Genomic DNA, 24202 nt, shown 5'->3' with positions numbered 1-24202 from the left:
TCACACTTGGTGATAATTTTGCAGCAAAGCACACATCAAGAAATGATGAATGATGTATCTTTTCCACAAAATTCCTATACTGTGTTCAAAATCATAACACGTATACATAAATGTTTGCATTGTGCCATGCAATACTGATCAGCATTTTTGGGGAACTAAACAATGCCTGTAATTATTTTCTGACATACTCAGTAGTTACATCTTACCAGGGGTCTACTTCATAAACCCGAAATACCATATAACTGACTTTTAAATAGCTGGGATGACAAAATCGACAAATCAGAAGACTGACTACCCAGAACACGACATTTCACTCCAGGCAGGCAACCGCTTGGCCAACCTAAAAAACGGATTAAAACCAAAGTGAACTAAACTCACCAATGTGAGGGGCTTCACCCCCACACCTCCTTTAACTAAATATACCAACTCCAAGATTGCACTATTGCGGGGCTAAGGAGCAAAGTTCACAAGGTGGCCAAGCACTTACTTACCTGGAGTGAAATGTTGGTGTTACAGAATGTCAGTATTATGGTTTTCTGGCTTTGTTGTCTCTGTATTTTAAAAATCGGGTAAGTGAGATTCCCCATTACCCGACATAAACATATGCCTAAAGTCAGACCTCAGACAGAGTTGTAATGACCATTAATGATAGATAAAGAAGCATATCAGCTGTATCATGAAGAACACACTTGAGGGGATTAAATCAGTATCCTTTTGTAAGGTTTATAGCTTCCCTAAATGAAATCTGAGACCCTAAAATGTGGCTCAGTTTCTGTGCCATATTACCATTCTTTAAGCTAAGCCACTACTGTCTGTCACAGTTGTCTGACAGACACACTTTACCAGATTCAAACCCCTGGCTATCATGCTTCCCACCCTACAAAACTGAATATTAACTAAATCTGCCACAGGAGATACTAGACAAAGAACAGATTTCAAGGCATGAACTGAGATAAGCCTTTGATGGTCATGTATCCAATACACATTAATCTGAGGAGTTAAAAAGATTTAGAAGTGTTACTGTTCATACAAGTGTAATTTAGTCATATCAATGTTTGCTGGATAAACCACTGCTATATGTCCATATTGTTCTGGACATACACATTCTTAGATTTGAGCCATTGCCTCCATATTGTTTTGCGCATACGTATTCCTAGATTTCAACCAGGGCCTATCTGGCTGTAGATTCTATAAATGTCAGTATTAGTTGCATGCACCACAGGACAACTCTTAACACAAGCATCACAGAACACCTAGTCGACTTGCTTTAAATAATGTGTTAAAGGCCTTTATTAGAATTAAGCTCAACTACTTAACCATCTCCTTAAAAACAACCTCCTGTTCACAACTCAACATGGCTTTCGTCCTAAACACAATATAACAATCTTAGTCAGTTTCATTAATACAGTCAGCCAACACAGAAACAACAGTCTACTCATCTTTCTGGACTTATCCAAGGCTTTCAATACCATTTCACATCAAAAATGTATCATAGAACTAGCCTCACTAAACCTCTGACAATCTACCTTTGCCTGGGTCATCAGCTACCTAAGTGAACATCAACATGTAACAAAGTGGCAAAATGAACTTTTTTCACTCTTACCTGTCTCCATAGGTGTTCCTTAAGGGTCTATATGTGGTCCTGTTCTTTTCACCCACATTCACAAATAAACTCTATATAGCCACTCAGCATGCAGCGATAGTTCAATATGATAATGATTCAGCCCCTCATATCCTCTGCTCCTTCCCTCCCTTTCAGTTCTCCAGCAAAAAACCCAACAATCCCTTCTGGGCATTGAAAAATACCTCTCTAACTATCAACTGATTCTGAATCCCAGCAAAACAAAAGTAACACTCTTTAACATTAGCAAAAAAACTAATCATCATCCAGCATTCCCCATCTACTCTGCAAAATAATAAGAGCATTGAACCAGTAAATCATACTAAGCTTCTTAGAGTCTTTATTGAGAAAGATCTCAAATTTGAAAAATATCTAGCTCTAATCATTAAGAACATCCACTTTAAACTAGGTATATTATGTAGAATCATGTCCTTTCTAACTGACACCACCAGTCAAGCCATTTCTAGAACATGCCTACTATCAACACTTTTATATGCCTCACCAATATTCACAAACTTAAGAAAATGCAACTTAAATAAAAGTAAATCCTGCCACAATAAAGTAGTCAGATTCCCTTCCAACCACTCATTAAGATGTCATCACTGCAAATCTCTATGCCAGCTAAACTGGATGGAACTACCTAACCTACTAACCTTTAACCAACAAACACTACCCCACACCACCCTGCCTCACCCAGACAACTGCCCAGCCATTAGTAACTTTGTTCAACCTTATTACAATAGTAGAACACTAAGACACTCCAAAAACGACTTCTAAAAGTTTCTAAATCAAATAATAGTCATGGAGATTCCTTATATTCCAATATAGTAGCAAAATCTTGGAACCATATGCCCCAGAACATACACAGCACTAGCAACCCTTCCAAATTCAAATTACTGCTTAGGGAACACCTAAATAATACCTGGCTTTGTTCCTGCTGTAAGCCAGGCTAATAGTGTTCTTCATGTAGTTCCTTTTTTTTTCTTCACTTTCCCTACCTTTCCCTCTTTTTTTCCTTCTTTTCTACTCCTCTTTTTGTGCCTCTTACCACACTTTCTTTTTGCTTATCAATTTTTATTGAATAATATTATAAATTTGTGTTATTTTATTCATACTGTTTATCTAATTTATCTTTGTTCATTTTTCCTTTATGTGTAGATCCTACATTAAGTAAATTTTCATAAATGATCTATTGTTCAAATACTGCACCAGTGCATCACTATATCATGGAACTTCTGTTGCATATACTGTTCAAATACTGTACTACTGTATCAATGCATCTTGAAAGTTCTGTTGTATATATTGCGGAGCTTTTCTGCCCGGTCCTCCACTTAAAATGGGCCATTTAACCCCAGTCAGACTTTCCTGGTAAACAAATGGAAATAAATAAAAGCAAATTCATCCAATGTTGTATGCGTCACATCACTACATTCACATTATGTTGTCCTTTGCTGGAGCTGAACAGCTGTCTATGTAAGTCTATTATCTATAGAATTGTATAGTTACCACGTGCCACAGCAAAGTCTTACCACAACTGTCAGACAAAATATTCAAAGGCATGACATTATCACTGTGATGCAAAGCCATTTCAGCCAAATGTAATGGTAGAGACTCTCCCACTGTAATCATACACATTAGGACTGTGGTATATGCCATTATTTACTAGTAAGAGAGTGGCATATAGTCATACTACTCAGTCACTGCTGGTTTCAAATACCTATCTAATTACATCAGCTACAGGATATTGCATTGACTGCAAACACTACAGGAAAAGTCTTACTACAAGTATAAGACAGACCATATTTAAGAGAATGACATCATCACAGTGGTACTAAACATATGTGTGCCTTAAAATTCATTGGAAGTATGGTCTGATTTGTTTCTTTTTATCAATATCTTGCATGGCGTTAGCTGTACACAACCACATTTGTTGCATAATCCAGTCATCAGTGTGATGGTAGAAGCACATGTATGCACATTACTTACAGATTCAGACTCATGTCTAAGTCTATAAGTATGAGAATGTTATAGCATTTCCTGATGCCACAGGAGAAGGCTTATGACAAATGTGAGATAAATCACATTTCAACAAATAGCCTCATCAATATTTAAGAAAGTTGTTTTCTGGGCTAAAATGGACAGAACATAGTGGAAGAGTCCCTTTAGCTGTACATCAGCACATCAGATTTGTGGGAAATGCCATTTCTACTTACATGTACATTCACATACATACTCTGATTCTATGAATCAATGTGGGGATTCAAACTAACTACGTAACTAAGACCACAAGCTAGAGGATATTGCACAAATTGCAACTAGGACATGAGAAATGTGATTACAGTTGAGAAATACTGTACATTTGAAAGGTTGATGTCACCACTGTTTGACAAGGGAGATGTGTGTGCTAAAGGGGACTGAAAGTATAGAGTGACTACTCTCCCACTGTAAAGCTACACATCAGATCTGGGGTGAAGTCATTCCTACCCAACATTAGAGAAAAACATACTCTTAGTCACTTTGGGATTCAAACAACCTAAAACAACAAAGTACCTCACATTCACAGCAAACACTTTATTTAAGAAGAGACAAGCTGCATGTTTTCACAAAACACTTATTCCAGTCAAAAAAAAAAATGCTACCAAGCTCTATTTAAAAATATGACTCCTTCTATATCTATATCTATATATATATATATATATATATATATATATATATATATATATATATGTATATATATATATATATATATATATATATATATATATATATATATATATGTATATATATATATAGAGAGAGAGGGTCTACCTTATTTTGTCGAATTACCATAATATCAAATCCCATTTTGTCAATGCAGAAAATATTGAAGCCCACTTCATCAAACCACTGCAGCTACGAATATCTTCCCAAGGTAAGTAACCCGCTGTGCAAGATGGTGAACTTCCCACTTTTCCAACTGTATAGTGATCGTGGAGTTGGTATATTTAGTGGGGGGTGTACGGGGTACAGCCCCTCACACTGGAGTGTTGGGGGCATAGCCTCCTACCTGGATGGGTTAGGGATTGCACCATTTGCATTTTCTTTCTTTTTGAGTAAGATCTTCATAGTTCTGGTCCTTCAATGAAGTGGCTTCAATATTTTCAGCATTGAAAAAACAGGATTTGATATTATGGCATTTTGACAAAATAAGGTAAACCCATAGAGAGAGAGAGAGAGAGATTTCAGATTTATACTGTCTTCATTTTAAAACAGTTTTTATGCTGACATTCTCATTCAGACCTGGAAATGTATCTGAATGCATCCTATTTATCCACTTATACTTGTCAGTTTCTATTTCTGTAACATAATCACCTCCTCTAATAAGTAGTACTTGAAGGATGGCAAATTTAAAGTAATGTTCTTGATCTCTTTCAGATATGTGCTTAAAGAGTTTGTTTGCACTTCTCTTTTGATCTCTGATAAATGATCACTTTTCACATTCCTTCAGCTTATGGTTCATTTTTCCTACATAGTATGCATCACAGGCTTGACATAATGTAATATAAACTAAATTTGTTAAATAATATGTTCTGTTCATACGTGGTTGCACAAAATCTTTTTTATATAAATATATTTGTAAAGTTTACAATCATTATATGGACATGTGCCTATCTTTTGATTAAAGTTAATATTATAGTTTATATACCTGTTGCTCATTATACACTAAATTTTGCTTCAAATTCTGGGCCCTTTTATAACTGAGGTTAGGTATACTACCCAAAACATCATTCATCTTAAAGCCTGTGAGGCCATCCAAAATATATAAATTATTATTATATTTTGCATGTAATTAGTATGACAGTTATCTGTGACAGAGCATGTTATCCTTTTACATTTATCTTTACTTTCTGTATGACTTCTATCAGTATTACTTTCAACAACATTAGTTTGATTTTCAATAACCTTAGAATAGACAGGTTTCAATGTTTCACAACATTTCTCATCTATTTTACTTCTATATTGCTCACGTTTAGTTTTCTTATAAACTCTAGCACAAAAATCATCTGTGACATTTTCTAATTGGTTATTCAAGCCATTCTCATTTGTATTTAATCTCGCATACCATAACATTTAACCGTTTGAAATGGAAGAGAACAAAAAAGTTGGATAAATGTTGCTTCTATGTAAAAAGGTGTTTTCTTTACTTACTTTGTGTAAACAGTTGTCTCCATGTTATTTGATTTATATCCCCTCACATTTATCCATTTGAACTGTCCGCCTGTTTCACATTCAAACAACCTACACATCTTGTTACACAATTTAGAATACAGATTATCTACTGGTAGCACCAAAGGTGAAGTCTGATGAAAACAATGTGAATATGTGAATGGATAACCTCATTAGTTTTGTTGCAAAGAAGATATTTGGATAAAAGTCAAATAAATTTATGGAGGAGATCTCTCAAAATGTAAATCTCTTTTTTTAAGAGTAAGTATGCACAACACATTTGTATTTGAAACCATTTCTACCTGACACTAGAGACACAGATTCACAGACAAACATATACTGTTTCTTTACTGCTGGATTTTGATCCACTTACTTGTCTAGTTACACAATCAAGAGTATACAGTATCAACAACAAGCACCACAGGAGAAGCTGTATTTTAAGAGGTAAAGCACATAAGAATAGATGCCTGCATCTGTGTGTTGCAGAGAAGGTATTCTGGCCAAAAATGGAAGAAATTGATGAAGGCCTCTCAAACTGAAATGTCTCACCTAAGTAGAAAGTGCACACAACAGATCTGTTTCAATATGATGCTATATGGTGCTGAAGAGGAACCTGGATGTGTGGATGGCCACTGTAAAATTTTACCAGGGATAGAGCCCACAACCCTCCTAGAGATGGGTAGTAATCATTAAATGCAATCTAGGGTATTGACTAGCATTTCTATGGTATTATATTGGGATGAAATGGCTAGGCTTAAAATGACCTCTAGGTCAATAGCATAGTAATCTCCTATGATCCTATGATCCTATAACTATACACATACATGCTAAGTAATCTCCTATGATTCTATAAAGAAACACATACATGCTTGGTTTTAACCCATCTACCTATCAACTTACACATTTTATTGTGAACAGTATCAAGTGCAAGCACCACAGCAGAAGTCTTATTGTAAGGAATGGGGGTGTCATAGGGTTGGCATAATGGTTAAGGCATTTATAGATTCATAGGTGTTTACTAGTGTGACAACCACAATGGCCTTTTTAAGCCTAGCCATGCATCCCAAATCTCTGCCAAGTTCTGTTACCCTTGGTAAGTTTAAGCATTGGCTTGGGAGATGAAATATTTAGAAGCAGTGTCTGGGAGATGAACCATTTCCATGCTGTTTGTGTCCATGAGAGACAGAGGTGCCATACCAGGGATGTTCCCCATCCATTTATCCAAGTTACACTTGAATTGGGTTTGGGAGGAACTCTGCTTCACATGGATGGGGAATCCTGCTCCAGAGTCAAGGTAGTCTCTGTGATCCATGCCTGTCTCTCCAGTAGGTTCTATTTATATAACAGGCAAGGTTTAAGTCTTTAGATTGGGTACTGTTTGACTTGTGTACACACAGGACATTCATCAATATGCAGTCTGACAATGCCTTTTATGCCAGGCATAGATCTCCCCTCAACAGCATGTAGGAGATAGAATACAGGGGATAGAGCTTTGAGGTGGTCTGCATATGACATAGTACTTATGTTCTGTATTATTTTAGTGAGGAACCTGTGTGGACATTCCAATTTCTGGATCTGCCTGGTTAGGCAAATACCAAAGGGGGCATTTTACTCAGTGATAGGCATGATGAAGGCTGAATACAGTGGAACAATAACCTCCTTGGACCTAGATGCCAAAGTTGTACAACACAGAATGATTTTATCACTACTGTCGATACATGATGGTCAAAGTCTAGATTACTGTTTATGTGTGTTCCCAAATCCCTGACTACTAGGTCAACTCTTAGAGGTGTTTTGTCAATATGATAGTTACCAGTGGTGGAAGACTTCATGAAGGATGCAATTAAATCTTGGCATTTAGTTGTAGTCCGATGCTCTGACACCAGTTATTTGTCCTTATCAGCCTTTTCAGGAGTGGATTTTTGTCAGTGGGAGATTCAAGTGATTGCTTCTAATTTGCAATCATCTGCAAATGTAATCAGACACCAGACATTGCCATTGGCAAAATGTATCTTTTAGCTGGATTTGAACTCTTTGTAGTTTACATTGTTTACCTAAAGTTACTGTCCATACACCATGTACCACAGAGATAAAAGTGGGATAAAGCACAAAGAGAGTTGGGTCCATAGTTAAATTTATCTACTGAATGGAAGTGGACACTGCACATCTTTTGTTGAGGCTTATCTATCTGTCATTAGAACCACACACAGAAGTTGACCCATTTCATATTAGAACCACTTACATAACTAGTTGTATTATTTATGGTACACAGCATGAATCACAAGCACCACAGGTGTTTTACCTCATAGACACAAGGTACAATGTGTGGCTCCTACCTTTGAGTTGGAAAAATTGGTTAGGCGTAAGACAGCCTACAAGGGAAGACAATATAGTACTAACCTATGAACTAATTGTTGCCTATATTTGGAGTTTAGAGAGTTTCATATTTAGGGTGAGGATCAGTTTGGCATAATGGTTAAGGTCTTCACCTCATAGCCAGAAGCTACAGACTTTGATTCTGACCTCATATTATTGGATATGCTTAAAATGGCCCTTCTGGGTAGTTCAGCTGTCTTTAACCTTTGAATCCATACAGTGTGAGGTAGAACACATTAAAATGGATGAGCTGACTGCTGGATTTAAAAACATGTTCATAGGTAAGTACTAGGCTAACTGCCCTTGAGGACCATTTAAAGTTATCCAATTTCATTTGATGAGACTCATACCATATATCTTTTGAAACCATTACTCAAGCCACTGAATCACTTACAAATGCCTTCTACCAGCACCTACAGGACTGCATGGATCAGGCAATCCCAAACAAAACAAAGACCCTTTGTATCAAAGGCAAGCGTCCAGTTTGGTGGACCCCAGCCATAAACAAGCTCTACAACAAAAGGAGGAAGCTACTACAAGATAGAGCAAAATCCTTAAAAGGGAAAACACCCTTGATCATTATAAGTAAAAAATTAAGATCTCTCATAAAATCATCCAAGGCAAATTCTGAGAGAAAGGTCGCTAAGGACTCAAAGGACAATCATAAGGCCTTCTTTAGCTATGTTAGAGGAAACTCCCAGATATGCTCAGAATTAGTTCAAAATGATGTAAAAATTACTGAACCTACAGACATTTCCAACATACTGGCAGACAGATTCAGTGCTAACTCCCCCCCCCCAAAAGGTGAGATATCTATACCAGAGAATTATAGCCCCCCAAACATCTCTAACACTCAGGTGAGAACTGCTCTCTCCAAGGCAAAAAACACAGCATCCATGGGACCAGATGGTGTCCCCAGATGTGTGCTCCATGAACTCAATGAGGAATTAAACCCGCAGTTAGGGCAGCTGTTTAATCTTAGCCTCACCTCAGGATACGTGCCTAAGGAGTGGCATACGGCAACTGTGGTCCCACTTCACAAAGGAGGTGCCTCCACCGACCCGGGAAATTACCGTCCCATCAGCTTGACAAGCTTGATCTGCAAAGCTATGGAGAGGATCATAATGGAACTCATAAATAAAGACATAGGAGACTTGCAGACTTTGGATCCGACCCAGTTTGGCTTTGTCAGGGGCAGATCATGCCTTTTAAACCTGGTGGACTTTTTTGAAACAGTCACCAAGGCCATTGATGAGGGAAAGGCAGTCCACACAGCCTACCTTGACCTGGCAAAGGCTTTTGACACAATACCCCACTCAGGTAACAGTGAAAACTCATCAGCTTAAATGTAAACCCATACGTCACAAGATGGGTTGCAAATTGGCTAAGTGACAGAACCCACAGGGTCAGAGTTTCTGGCGCCATGTCAGACTCAAAGCCTGTCACAATTGGTGTCCCACAGGGCTCAGTCCTGGGCCCTCTCCTGTTCGGCATCTACTTTTCAGAAGTACAAGCAAACACAGGAGGATTATGGCTGACAAAATTTGCAGATGACTGCAAACTGGGCGCCATAGTTGAGAACACATCTGACACAGATATCCTTCAGAAGGGTCTTATAGAAATGGAAAACTGGTGCCAGAACCAGGGCCTAAAGTTAAACGCCAAAAAATGCATAGTCATACCCTTCGGGAAAAACAAGGTTACCCCTAGCTACCATATAGGCGGCAACCCACTAAGCACAGAAGAGGTTATCAGGGATCTGGGGACCCAGGTTGACAGTAATCTTTCATTTGATACTCACATACCCAAAGTAGTTAGGAAGACCTTCTACATTGCCCACCTAATCATGAAGGGATTCACTTCTAGATCAAGGGAAGTCATCGTCCCCCTGTACTCATCACTCATCAGGCCAATGATTGAGTACAATGCCCCATTCGGAATGTATCGGACACGACACCTGCAGCAACTGGAAAGGCCCCAAAAGTTCCTCACCAAAAGGATAAAAGGTCTCAAAAATATGTCCTATGCTGCCCGACTGAAGGAACTTCAGCTCTACTCAGTCGCTTACCGTCTGCTCAGAGGTGACCTGTGCCTGACATACAAGGGCATGTCCAACCCAGAATTGATGAACATGCTTCTCCTCAAAAAATCTAGATCCCTCAGAACTACAAGGGCGGGAGACTTAATCCTTGACACAGTAATTAATAGGACGTGCTGGAGGGACAGATTCATCACCTAGAGACTCCCTATGCTGTGGAACAAAATCCCGGTACATGTGAGGCAGAGCACCTCGCTGGCTTTGTTCAAGAGAAATCTTGACCAATGGATGGGAGATCGCACATATACCCCAGGGATTATCTCAGTGTCACTGCTTGACAGAGGCACAGCAAAATAATGGGCATAGTATCCTCCAAATTAAAGGGGTGGCAAAAGCCACAAAACTCTGGCTAGGCTTATAAATGCCCTTGGGCAGATAGCCTAGTATGAACCTATGAACCTATGAACCTATGAACCCACAACCCTCAAACATCTAGTTACACAATTTAGAGTACACAGTATCTGTGATGACCCACCACTACCAACCAGTAATCAGGGAGCCTCAATCCTCACCACTGGCAACAGCGGGAGACATTCATTGGCAGGATGACAGGTACACACACGGTATTTCCAGATGTGGCTCTCTGCATCAAGTGCAGTTTCCCTTAAGAGCACACAGAATCAACAGTCAGCCTGAGGCTGGTTTCTCCTTTTTTCTCCAGGTCCCCAATAAGACTCCCCACTGGCATAATATAGAGCTTAGATCTCATCTGAGTGACCAAGACAAGACCCCTAGCACCCTCACTGTCCAACCAGTGCTTCGAGTCCTTGCCCAAGTAGCTGACACATACATTCTTTGATGTTTGATTTACACACACACACAAACACACTCACACCCCCCCACACCTCACACCCCCCCACACACACACACAAACGCACACACACACATGCATGTGCACATGCACACATACAGACATGGGAAAGGCTGGCACAAGTTTACTAGATATGCCCCCTTCTACCCAGATTATAAGATAGTTTCCACTGCCACCAGTCACTCTTAATCAGCTACTTTAAGGATCTTAACAAAGGGTGTCCAATCTTACTGTGAAATATTAATACTAATACAAAAGGTAGTTTGACCAAGAGCAAGGCTGTTTGGAGTGGCCCACACAGTGTCACCAAATAAATATGCAAGTACTCTTAAAGCTTAAAAATATCTGCACAAATCAACAATAATGAAAGGTTTAAATATATTTAATAATAATAAAAGAACAAGTCCATACTAAATATATATTCACAGTGTCATCAGAGTTCATCAGAATTCAAAACCACAGGAGATATTTAAAATAACATTGCAGTACAAGCAAATGTGTGGGAAAAAGATAACAATTCAACAATTTTGTTAATATATGTCAAAAATACTTCCACCATTTCAACTGAATCATCGCATAAAAGAAATATGTCTTCCAGGAATCTGGTGTATATTCCCCAGTTCTTGGCATAAGAACTGTTAAATAGATACCACTCCTTCCATTCAGCCATAATATAGTTTGCAAATATGGGGGCACATGCTGCACCATAGCAACCCCGGTGGTTTGCTTAAAATACTGACCTTCAAAATATAAAAAATAGTTTTTTAGTACCATTTCCATCAGCGTACTCATAACATTAATACAATCTGCATTAAATTGACCATGTTTCGTTAGTTTTTCTTCAGACTATACTAAACCCAGTTCATGCGGAATTACAGAGAATAAATTATGAACATCTATGATAACAAATATAGCATTAAGGTTAAATCCACTTCACTGAACATCTTGAGAAAATGCCAAGAGTCTTTACAAATTTGATGTATGTTTGTTTAGTCATTTTTCAACCTCAAATCCAAAAGTTTTGCTATAAAAATGTCTTTGACCTTTTGGCATCTACTATGGGTTGAAATTGGGTGTTAATAATGTTTTTGTGCAATTTTGGAATCCCAAAAATGCTTGCCACTACCAGTTGTTCATTAAACATAAAGTCAAATTCACTTTTGGAAATAAGTCCATCTATCAATAAATCCTCTAAACTCAAATCAGTCTTAAAATAAGCAATATAAATCTCATTTTTAGAAATTATCTCATACGTATCCTCCATTAGTAAAACATTCATGCAATTCACATAATCAATTTGATTCATGACCACCAGCCCACCCCCCCCTTATCAGGTTTCATGACATGTATCTTATTATCTGTTACCAATTTCAAACAAACAATTTTCACTTCTTGTTAGATTGCTGTTGAAAGTCTCCCTAACATACCTATACATATTCCTAATATTATACTCACATAATTTATCATATGTTGGCAAAGTTTGCTGCAAAGGGGGGTTAAAAACACTAGGCCTATAAAGGGACTCATTTCTCAAATTCAGCCTGGTTTCATTAAACCAAAGTAACAAATTCAATTTCCTTACAAAATTTGAAATCAATGATAGTTTTTGTTATATCGGCACTTTGTGCTGGCACAAAAGTCATTCCCTTAGACAACAAATCGGCATGTGTTGTCATTAAGACCTTATCAGAAAAGTGGTGTATATGAAAATCTTTGTGGTTTTGGAATATACTTCTGTATTCAAACTGCTAACTCTTTGGAAAATGCATTCTGTAGACCTGAATATCATCTGAGCAAACCACATAGAAACTCATTTCTCACATGAGAAAAATCAAGATTTAAATGGTCAATGACAGAAGCCTGAAGCAAGGGAGAATGTAGGCATAAGGCTTCATCACAGTAATGACACATGTAACATTCCATAAGGTATACATTACATCCAGCAACCTAATAAACATGTGAAAGTAACTGTCTCACAATGCGCACCTTTGTGTGATGGTAACTATACTAGTGCAGTCAAAATTAAAATCTGCATTTTTTTAAATAGGATGTGAAACACCATTTACCAGCATTAACACTTATGTGCAATGCCAAGCATTTCCCAAATGCTGAGGAAAAAAAGAATATTTTTTTATGGGCCATCTCTATGCATATGTTTCCAATTCTATTTTTGACCAGTTTAAATGTGCAAAAAGTGGTTTGATAAGACAGTGTTGAAAATGGGGGGGGGGGGGGGTAAACAGACAATAGGACACAGAGGGAAGAATGAAGGAATATCCAGGATACTTGTGGAAGAGCACCATAGCTAGCCACTTCTTCACAAGATAAATGTGTACTTGGAACAAGAATTTGATGAATTTGGATAGTTAGTACATTAGCACTGGATGACAACAACTGAATAATGTTGTATGACCAATTGAATCAAATCAAGTATATGAATCAGACGCATAGGCAATGTTGACAGCTATGTATGGGGCCTTTTTTGTGGGACAGATGCCCATTTTGGAAAGGTGCTTATGAATAATATGGTTAGGTAGGCAGAGTAAGTTAGGTTGCAGGCACAGATACAGGACAGATAGGGACAGTGATAGATATAAAAAGTTGGGTACACAATGAATGGGGTATATAGGGGACATTGAAGGAGCATCCATACATACCTCTCTAGCTCTTAGCACAAAACATCTGGACAAAGCCTGACATAATTGGGGGGGGGCCTAAAATAGTGACAGATTTTAAATATTGGTCTTATAAACTCAGAAAGTTGTTAGAATTAGAGGATTTGTGTTAGCATGCATTTTCTGAAAGATATGAAGTGTTAAACTCAAATGCATGTTAATATTTAGTGGCTTCATTCCAGAGATCACCCCAGTGATTTTTGAGAAAACTACACATTTTATGAGGAACAGGCAAAAAAATATGACCCAAAAATCTAGACTCTGTGAAAATCTGGACAGTTCAGAGATATGCGTCCACATCAAGCATGAATCCAGTGAGAATCCAGTCCTCACCTTCATAACTGTGATCACTGTCTCCTGTCATGCATCCCTGGGTCATTTCTGGACATGGCATCAACTTTGCAATTCAACACTGAACTTTCTATATACTGCTGATTTGGGCACTGAGACCTTTCTCCATAATGTCCTCCACCAGCATGGTGAGCTACACGAGTGCCAAAATTACCACCTCCTGAACATTGTTCCCTGACACAGTGAGAGTAGGTAGTGCAGGGGTGGTGGAAGCAATGCTGAGATGCTGTAACCCAAAAGTGCTGGGTGTCTATGGTTCCTGTGGTAGTTGCCACAGCAACCACCCATGCAGATATGGCAGTCTGATCCTCAGTGGTCAGTCTTGTTCCCCATGCTGATGGACATTTCTGTTGCAGCAGCAATGTTTCTATACCAAAAAAAAAAAGAGAGAGAGATAGGATAGGGGGAGAGATAACATATGTAATATCATCAATTTCATGTCATTTTCATGTTTTAAAAATATATTTAAATGGACATATACATAGAGAACACATTGGCACATCCAGATATGATGTGAAGTCATAGTTGTGTCCTAAAATACTTCATTCTTAGTACTACTCTATAGATTAGACAAACAGTTAGGGGACTATGGCAGATATGCTATAAGCATTCCAAGTAAAGACATCCATTTACAAAAAATGGAAAGCTTATTATTAGCTGATTGTGGAAAACGGATTTTATATAATATTCTGTACTACAATATAATTGCTGCTGCGTGGAACTGAACTGCAATACAGCAAAAATGATTTACATATTGGGTATTGCTATGATCAAGAGCAACTGTAGCAGGCATCTATGTTTGATACATATATATATATATATATATATATATATATATATATATATATATATATATATATATATATTTACATGCATAAGGTATGCCTACTCAGTTGTGCGTGTCTCAAGCTCTTATGGACTGATGCCATGAAAGTTGGCAATATTAACTACATTTGAAATGTATTGTAATTTATTGTAATACCCATTAATACCTAGGCCACACTAACCCTGTGCCTTTATGAAATGTGCCACTCATTGCTGATGTGCCTCCCTGTTTCTAGCTATGTCTTTAGCAGCTGTTTAAAGCACAAAACAGAACAGAAAATTGTAAGCATAATGAAAGTGCGTTGTCTTAGCAACCCATGTTATTGTTTTGGCTGCTGATGGGTCACTATACTTATAACACACAGGGGTGTTTACAGTTCTAAATTCTTGCTCCCTTCATTTCAGGAGGTCCTGCATATGTTTTTTCATGTTACTGTAATGATGATGACATTCCAATACACCAGTGCATGGAATGCCAATTGCACTATTGACAGCCTTGGCCAAGCCATTAAAGCCCTCAGTCCTGTACTTAGGCACAGTGTAGCCCTTCTACAGAAACCTATGGCTGCAACAATTTATGAGGACAGCCAGAAAGATCCTGGACTCCTCTTTATACCATCTTTGTGCTCCAAATGGAGCATCATTTTCACCTTCATCTGCCATATCTTTTGAGGGATACCTAGACATATGGCAATGAACCGGTGCCAATTTCAGATTTCAGTTGTACCAGCCTGTGTACAATGAGGGGCAACATTGACAACTGCCTTTGTATGATAGAAAGCAAAAAAATGGTCTGGTAGACAATTTAGGTATGATTCTTTCAAAGTACATTGCAGGTGTGACATATGGCAGTGAGACTTGGCCCTGTCAGATCCTCACTGTATTTATACATACTCCATTCTGAAATCTTCAAGTGCTTCTTTCACACTGGTATCTGAATCATGTTTCTAAGGATATATTGTCACCTCTGGAAATGTTCTCTTTCATGGGGGATGAGCATCATACACACATTCAGTTCTGTGACAAACTGATATGACATGACACAGACTCTGTGATATTGGTAATAATCACTGTTGGTAAGAGATACAAATGATACAAATTGGAACATAATGGGCTGCTGAGAAATATACATTACAGACTTGACTGATAGCATCTTGGAATAGAATCCACAACTAAAAAGAAGGCTAGACTGCTGAATTATGTTTATTAACTGTCAATACCACAGTAGAGCTTACATTATTAACTTGTAAGCTGAGGTGTAAACATTTTAATATGGGTGGAAATCTAATTATAACAAGCCCCTACATGTTTCACTTTCACTTCTTATGCTACTGGCTTTATATGTAGAAGCCATTATTTATTACTGTAAATCAATTTCATATGCTTTAATTTCAATATACATACATACACACACACACACACACACACACACACACACACACACACATATATATATATATATATATATATATATATATATATATATATATATAAAAAATATGGTTCCCCTTTATAATATTGAAATCTCAAATTTCAGTATCTTGAAACCATAAAGGCGAATGTTCAAAATCCCGAAACCCCAAAACCGCAAAATACAAAATCGCAAACATATACACGCACCACAGACCATATACACTATCCTACCCACACTACATACACAAACAAAACAACAGAAATCAACACACCTACACTACATATAAGCAGGAGGGCAAGCCACCCTGCACCACCCATGTGGGGATCTGTGCCCCCAAACCCCCCCTATTTATGTATACTAAATCTGAGATCCCACAAACAGGGAAAGGCAGCAAGCTCATATCCAGACATTCCACAGAATCTCGCACACAGACACACACATCACACATATACAAACACCAACACATTCAACACTTACACACACATACGTTCATCTGCCTGCCCTAACCCACATGTACAACTCACAAACACACTCATATACATTCAAACTCCAACCCAAAACCCTTACAAAACACTCATTTACCTTAAATCACACCTAAATCCACACACACAACACCATACACTATCCACAGAAAACACCGGACGTAACAGAGCATAAATCTATAACCGTGAATTCGAGATATTTGAATTTGCGATTATGCACTTTTGCTATTTTAAAAATTCGCCTTTATGGTCTCGGGATACTGAAATTCGAGATTTCATTATTTTGAGATTATAAAGTGGAACTTATACACATATATATATATATATATATATATATATATATATATATATATGCATATATATATATATATATATATATATATATATATATATATATATACACACACACACACACACACACATGTATATATATATATATATATATATATATATATATATATATATATATATATATATATATGTGTATATACACACATACACTTTATACTTATTCAGTGCCCCTTGATAAAAGTACATGTAGACTGGATTCAAACACTGCATTAATTCTGCTGTTTGACCAAACTAACTGAATTAACACATTGAGCTACAAATAAAGGTAATTAACAGGTTTGTTTTCTTCACTCAGTATGGTCAAGAATGCTGATGGAAGCATAGTAATGCTAGTCTCATTTGCATGACTGATGATAACCCATATTCAATTATTTTGAGTTTTTTCCTTCAGAAGTGAACATTCACTCATTGCAGTTAACTGCTGACAGTCAGTGACATGCAATGCGAAAGGTCACACAAAGGCAGAAGTGAAAAAATATGTATACATCTAGACATGAACCCATATCTTATTGCATTACCCTGACACATTCAATCTTCAACAGTGTTTGTCATACAGCCACTTGCATTTCTGTTACACATAATCATACTTTCATGTAATTACACTTCATGAGAAAGTGGCCACACAGTAGATGAGATAAAGCACATTTTTCTACACAAGATAGATGGGTTAGAAGTGCATATTTTTAAATGAAATGCACTGCTTTTATGATTTCTACTTAGGACATATTACAAATATTCTGAATTAATTATCCGTATTTCCACATTCATTACGTTACTGATTTTATTTCCTCATATTTAGTAAAATTGATTTTTGTTACATCATGCATATAAAAATATATTACTACTAATAACATTTCATGTTCCAACAGGAAAGCATCTGCGTAACTGAGAGCAGTACACTCAAAATAGTAAAAGCTTAAAACAACCTCTGCATTACTATTGCTGTTTCTCATATTAGTGCATTAACATTTTGAGCCACAGAAACATTTACATAACAAGTGTGCTTTTGACAATCAATACTAAGTATTTTTTAACTTGCACATATACAATACACTTTATGCATCGCCACTTAGCTAGGATTAAACTATTCCTGGCGCCATAAAGTCTGCTCTTCAAATTTTCCCTTAGAACTAGCCATTTATTTAGTTTTAGCACTCAAATCTGTTTTTTTTTTTTTTTTTTTTTTTTGAGCTCAACACTTGTTCAGAACTTGTTGTAAGCACTAAATAAGCTACAAAATACTACAGCACTCAACTTTCCTCACTTGCCTGGAGGAAAACAGTTTTTAGTACTTAATAAATATGCACCTATACAGGCATGTCTAATGGTCAGCTCCTGGTGTTTTCTCCTGTCTACCTAATGAACCTGGGCATCTTAGGCACTGCAGCAATTGCTTCATGTACACAGACAACCCTCTCCTCCTATTACCCAATACTACAACCTGTGAGAAATGCACTTATATAGCCAAACTGGAAGCAGATCTCTCTTCACCCAAGACTGGACTAGACAGTCAAGAGTAGAAGGTAAACACTTGCACCACACCACACTCATCACAAAGTCCCTCAAAACCTGCACCACCAAAACACACACATAGCAACACAAAGCACACACCTACATTCACGGAGACTCTCAATAAAAATATACTCAAGCAACAGAGACCTCCAAAGCAGAAACACATGCAACCTCCACCCCCCAACACAACCCAAATGACACATAGCCCACAAATTCAGTGTGCCACTCAACCACAGCCCATAAGACATAACAACGTACCCAACACTCTAGTCATAGGTGACTCTATATTTAGGCACACTGATGTTCCATCACCAGGCTAAACAAGGAGAAAGTTACTGTCAGATGCCTGTCAGGTGCCAGGATCCACCACATAATGCACGCACTCAGGTTACTCCACAACAAGTACAAATATGACTCTGTCATTGTCCATGTTAGTGTGAATGACCTGAGATGTACCTCCCTGTACTACATGAAAAGAAACATGGAGGAGATCTTCGATCTTGTAGCCCAGGCAGGTATGACACTAGCCCTGAGTAGCATCCAGCCATCACCCAGAATGATACCACAGTATAAGGACAAAATGATTGACTTCAACAATTGGCTAAGCTTCTGGTGTAATTCTAAGGGGATCCAGTATCTGTCTGCCTGGGATGACATGATCGACAGACCATGATGCTTTGCCAGAGATGGCCTGTATCTGTCACCCTTGGGATTCTGGATACTGGCTAAGGCTCTTGCCACCCCTATAGTGCCTTTTTCAGGCAAGGTTCAAATGGCAAATTCATCACCATAACAGGTACAAGCAAGCAAAATCTAAGGGTAATGCTACTCAATGCTAGAAGTCTAAACCTCAAAATGCATTCACTCTAGGCATTCCTTAAAATGGAAAACATTGACATCTGTGCAGTGACAGAGACCTGGTTTAAGGCTCCAGAGAGCACCCCTGCATTACCAGGCTATAATTCATACCACACCTTTTAGCCACCTAACCTGGACTGAAACATTAAAGGTGGCAGCGTGTCCATATTCATTAAGGATATCCACACCTCCAGGCTAGTTGCTCAGCATAATGCATCCTAGGTTATCCAAGTGCAACTAACTCTGGGCAAGACCACAATCCAAATTGTAACTTGCTACAGATCCCCCACCATGCCCCAGGATTCCCACTCCTCATTTCTTGATACACTGGAAAATATTAGGGTATAACCCAACACCCTAATCATGGGCGATTTCAACTATCCCACCATTAACTGGGAAAACTACTCATGTACCAACTCTTTTGCTGAATGTTTTCTGGACTTCATAAATTCCAACTCCTTGGATCAACTTATCCACACCCCCACCAGGGGCAGCAATATCCTATACCTGGTCATTACCAACAGAGGTCAATTCCTCATTGGTCAGATCCGATCACAAGCTAATCAGCTTAGACATCCACATCTTGCTCCCACCCCCCATTAGGGAAAGCACCATAAAAAATTTCTCCAAAGCCAACTTCATGCTTCTTAAGAAAAAAGTGCCAAACAACACAACACAACACCCATGCAGATGGATAATAGAGGTACGACTGGTGAATCCTACACAAATGCACTTTATAAGCACTTACACAAGTACATGAATCATGCTATCCCTAACAGAACCAAGATGTTATCCTCCAAAAAACAGCAAGTCAATCTAGTAGTCCCCTGCCATAAACAAACTCTACAACAGAAAAAAAGAAACTGTTGCAAAAAAGAGTAAAATCCCATGACTGAAAGAACCCCATGGTCAGCCTCAGTAAGAAGCTGAGATCCCTCATAAAATCATCCAAAGCTAGTTATGAAAACAAAATTGTCACTGACTCTAAAGACAGCCACAAATCATTCTATAGCTATGTCAAGAATCTCAATGGCAACACTCAGATCTGCTCTGAGTTACAGCACAATGGCACTAAATATACAGAACCAACTGGTATTCCCAAAATCCTGGCAGATAGGTTCAGTGCTAACTTTGCCCCCCCAACCCCACCCCCCTAAAGGGCCCATCTCTATACCGGAAGAATGCAAAGTTCCTGGAATCACGGCTGCACAGGTGAACACCACACTCTCCAAATCCAAGAACACAGCATCCATGGGACCTGACAACATCCCAGCCTGCGTTCTACATAAACTACAGAATGAACTGGCAACCCACCTAAGCACCATGTTCAATTGGGTCTATATTATAACATTGAAGTCTTACAACTTTAAATGTTATAATATTGAATCCAGTAGAGCAAATGCTGGAAATAGCGAAGCTGCAGAACACCGGATACTTTCCTAGGGAAAGTATTCGGTGGGCCATTTCTGCAGCTTCGCTATTTCCTCGACTATGGAGCGAAGGTTACGGACCGGGTTAAGGTAAGTGTGCGTATGAAGATGAGTGTGTGATTGGGCGCGGGTTAGGTGAGTTTGGGTTAGGGCACGGGTAAGGTGAGTGTGTGATAGTGACGGACCTTAAGGTTAAGGTTGGGTTAAGATAAGTGGATAGCTAGTGGAGTATGTATGGTTTAGTGTAGGGTTTTGTGAAGTGTGTGTGTGTGTGTGGATTATTCATTTTGGTGTGCTTGTGTTGTGTGTATGTTTGTCGGAACAGCAAATTTTTTCCCTGGGAAAAAATTCGCTATTCTGACTTTTCGGTTTTCTGGTGTTTTGCTCTACTGGGTTCGATATTATAACATTCAAAGTTGTAAGACTTTGATGTTATAATATAGACCCGCTCAATCATAGCCTCACCTCAGGCTTTGTGCCCAGTGAATGGTGCACAGCGACGGTTACACCACTCCACAAAGTGGAAGCCACCACGGACCACGGGGACTACTGCCCCATTAGCCTAATGAGCCTGGTCTGCAAGGCAATAGAATGTATCATCATGGAACTTATAAACAAAGACATTGGTAATCTCCAAACTCTGTACCCCACCCAGTTCAGGTTTGTAAAAGGCAGATCATGTCTCCTAAACCTGATTGACTTCTTTGAAACAGTCAGCAAAGCCGTAGACGAGGGTAAGGTGGTTCACACAGCCTATCTAGATCTCTCCAAGGCTTTTGACACCATCTCCCACTCTGGAATTATAGATACACTCACTAAATTAGGTACAAATCCCTATGTCAGAAGATGGGTTTCTAACTGGCTCACGGACAGAACCCACACTGTGAAAGTAGAATACTCCAAATCCGACTTCAGGCCAGTGACAAGTGGAGTACCATAGGGTTCAGTCCTGGGTTCTCTCCTTTTTGGTATCTACTTTTCTGAAGTACAGGCTAACACAGAAGGTTTTTGTCTAATGAAGTTTGCAGATGACTGAAAACTAGGAGCCATAATTGAAACTCCTAACAATGTGGAAACCCTACAAAAGGGACTCACTGGGACAGATGCCTGGTGCCAAAACCATGGCCTCAAGCTCAATGCGAAAAAAGTGTATTGTCATCCCCTTTGGTAAAAACTCTGTTCTCATGAACTACCACATAGGTGGTAGTCTACTTAACACCGAAAGTGTGATAAGAGACCTTGGGACACAGGTGGACAGTAGTCTCTCCTTTGATAATCACATCACCACAGTAGTCAGGAAATCCTTCTACATGGCACACCTCATCACAAAAGGTTTCTCATCCACTCTCATCACTAATTAGACCTATTACAGAGTACAATGCCCCTTTTGGTATGTACCTCAGAAGACATCTTCAACAACTGGAAAGGCTGCAGAAATACCTCACAAAGAGGATTACCGGCCTCAAACAGATGCCCTATGCAGACTGTCTCAAAAAACTCCAGCTTAATCCATCACATATCGCCTACTCAGAGGTGATCTCTGCCCAACATACAAAGCTATGTCAAACCCAGAGCTGTTGGACATGCTCCACTTAAAGAAATCCCTCCGAGCTACATGATCTAGGGACCTAAACCTTGTCACTACAATAAACAGAACATGTTGGAGGGATAGATTCCTGTCCCAGATACTTCCCATACTCTGTAACAAACTACCTGTCTATATCAAACAAAGCTCCTCATTAGCACTCTTAAAGAAAAATCTTGATGATTTGATGGGAAATAGGAAATTCACCTTAGGGATCACCTCTGTGGCTCTGCTTGACAGGGGCACAGGAAAATAATTTTCTTGGGTGGCGAAAGCCAGGGTACCTTTTTCACTAGGCTTGTATAGGCCCCGGGGCCGACAGCCTAGTACCTACCAATGAACCTATGAACTATACTTTACATTAACTTGTTCATTGTTATGCTTAACACAATTCACAGAGTATTGCAAAGTTATTTAGAATTCATTATGCAGAATTGTGTTGCAAATTTCACAGTACAACTTTACAGTTCAGTGTCTAACAAAACCTCTATGAGATCTGTTATTGTGACACCCACGGTGAAACTTATCTCTAATCTAAATTTGATTTCTGAATTACCTCTGTTGTTACTCACAACTCAATAGATTAATATTTCAAACCACAGAGAAATTTCTTAACAAGCGTATCTTCTTCAATCAATATTGTATAGAGTCCTGTCAGAAGCGCATTGGTGACAGTCTCATTTGTGCTATTGAGAGCAGTTAAAATTAAAATTTTGAGTTTTTGTCTTGTAAAGTGAATGTTTTTTTCACTCATAGTGATCATTTGTAGGCACTGATGCACAATGCAAACCTAGGTGCAATGGCAGAAGCCAAAAATAATAATAAAAAGGAAGAAATATCTCTTGTGTAGACTACTCAACTATGTGTTATTAACATAGAAATGTGGGCATTAAGAATCTCTACTTTCACAGAAACATCACTCTCTCTAGATTTGAACCTTGTCATCATTTCATTACCATGAAACATTGAGAAGATTAACATTATGTTCCACATAGTGAAAGGTATTTATGAAGCAGAGAAAGTGGAGCAAATATATTAAATATATGACATTGGAACACTTTACAGTGGTGGAGCAATATGCCAGTTTTTTTTTCAAAGTTAGTTATCATTTCAAAGTATGTGTCTGCATTAATAAGATAGTTGTACCAGTTAACCTTAAAAATCATGTCACAGTAGGAACAAATGTATGCAATTCAAAAGTGTTTTCTTCCCCTTTTGTGAGCAGCACTGTCTTTTGGTATATTTGCAAAGGGATTGCATTATGCTTTTCATTTATTTAGACATTTATTGATTGCATGTTTAAGTTTCATGTACTTCATCTAACATATACACACTTTGTATTCAGAACTAAAGTTGGGATAAAAGTTATTTCCTATCTAAATCAGCATAATCTCAAACTTTTTTTGTAAGTGTATTCTCCCTGACACACCCTCTGTAAGTGTGCATCAGAGTGGAAGGAGTATTAGACAATTATTCATGCATTAATCCTAATGATGCACACTTGCAAGCCCTTACCCACATTTCCACACTTGCTCTTGACTGCTAGGGCATGTGCATGGCATCATATAGCTCCTCAAACCATGTTCAAGCAGATTGCATGATTCATG

Source organism: Protopterus annectens, chromosome 2.part1 (genome assembly GCF_019279795.1).
Source record: "Protopterus annectens isolate FY-2018-M chromosome 2.part1, PAN1.0, whole genome shotgun sequence".
NCBI lineage: Eukaryota > Metazoa > Chordata > Ceratodontiformes > Protopteridae > Protopterus > Protopterus annectens.
This window is presented reverse-complemented; position numbering follows the sequence as displayed.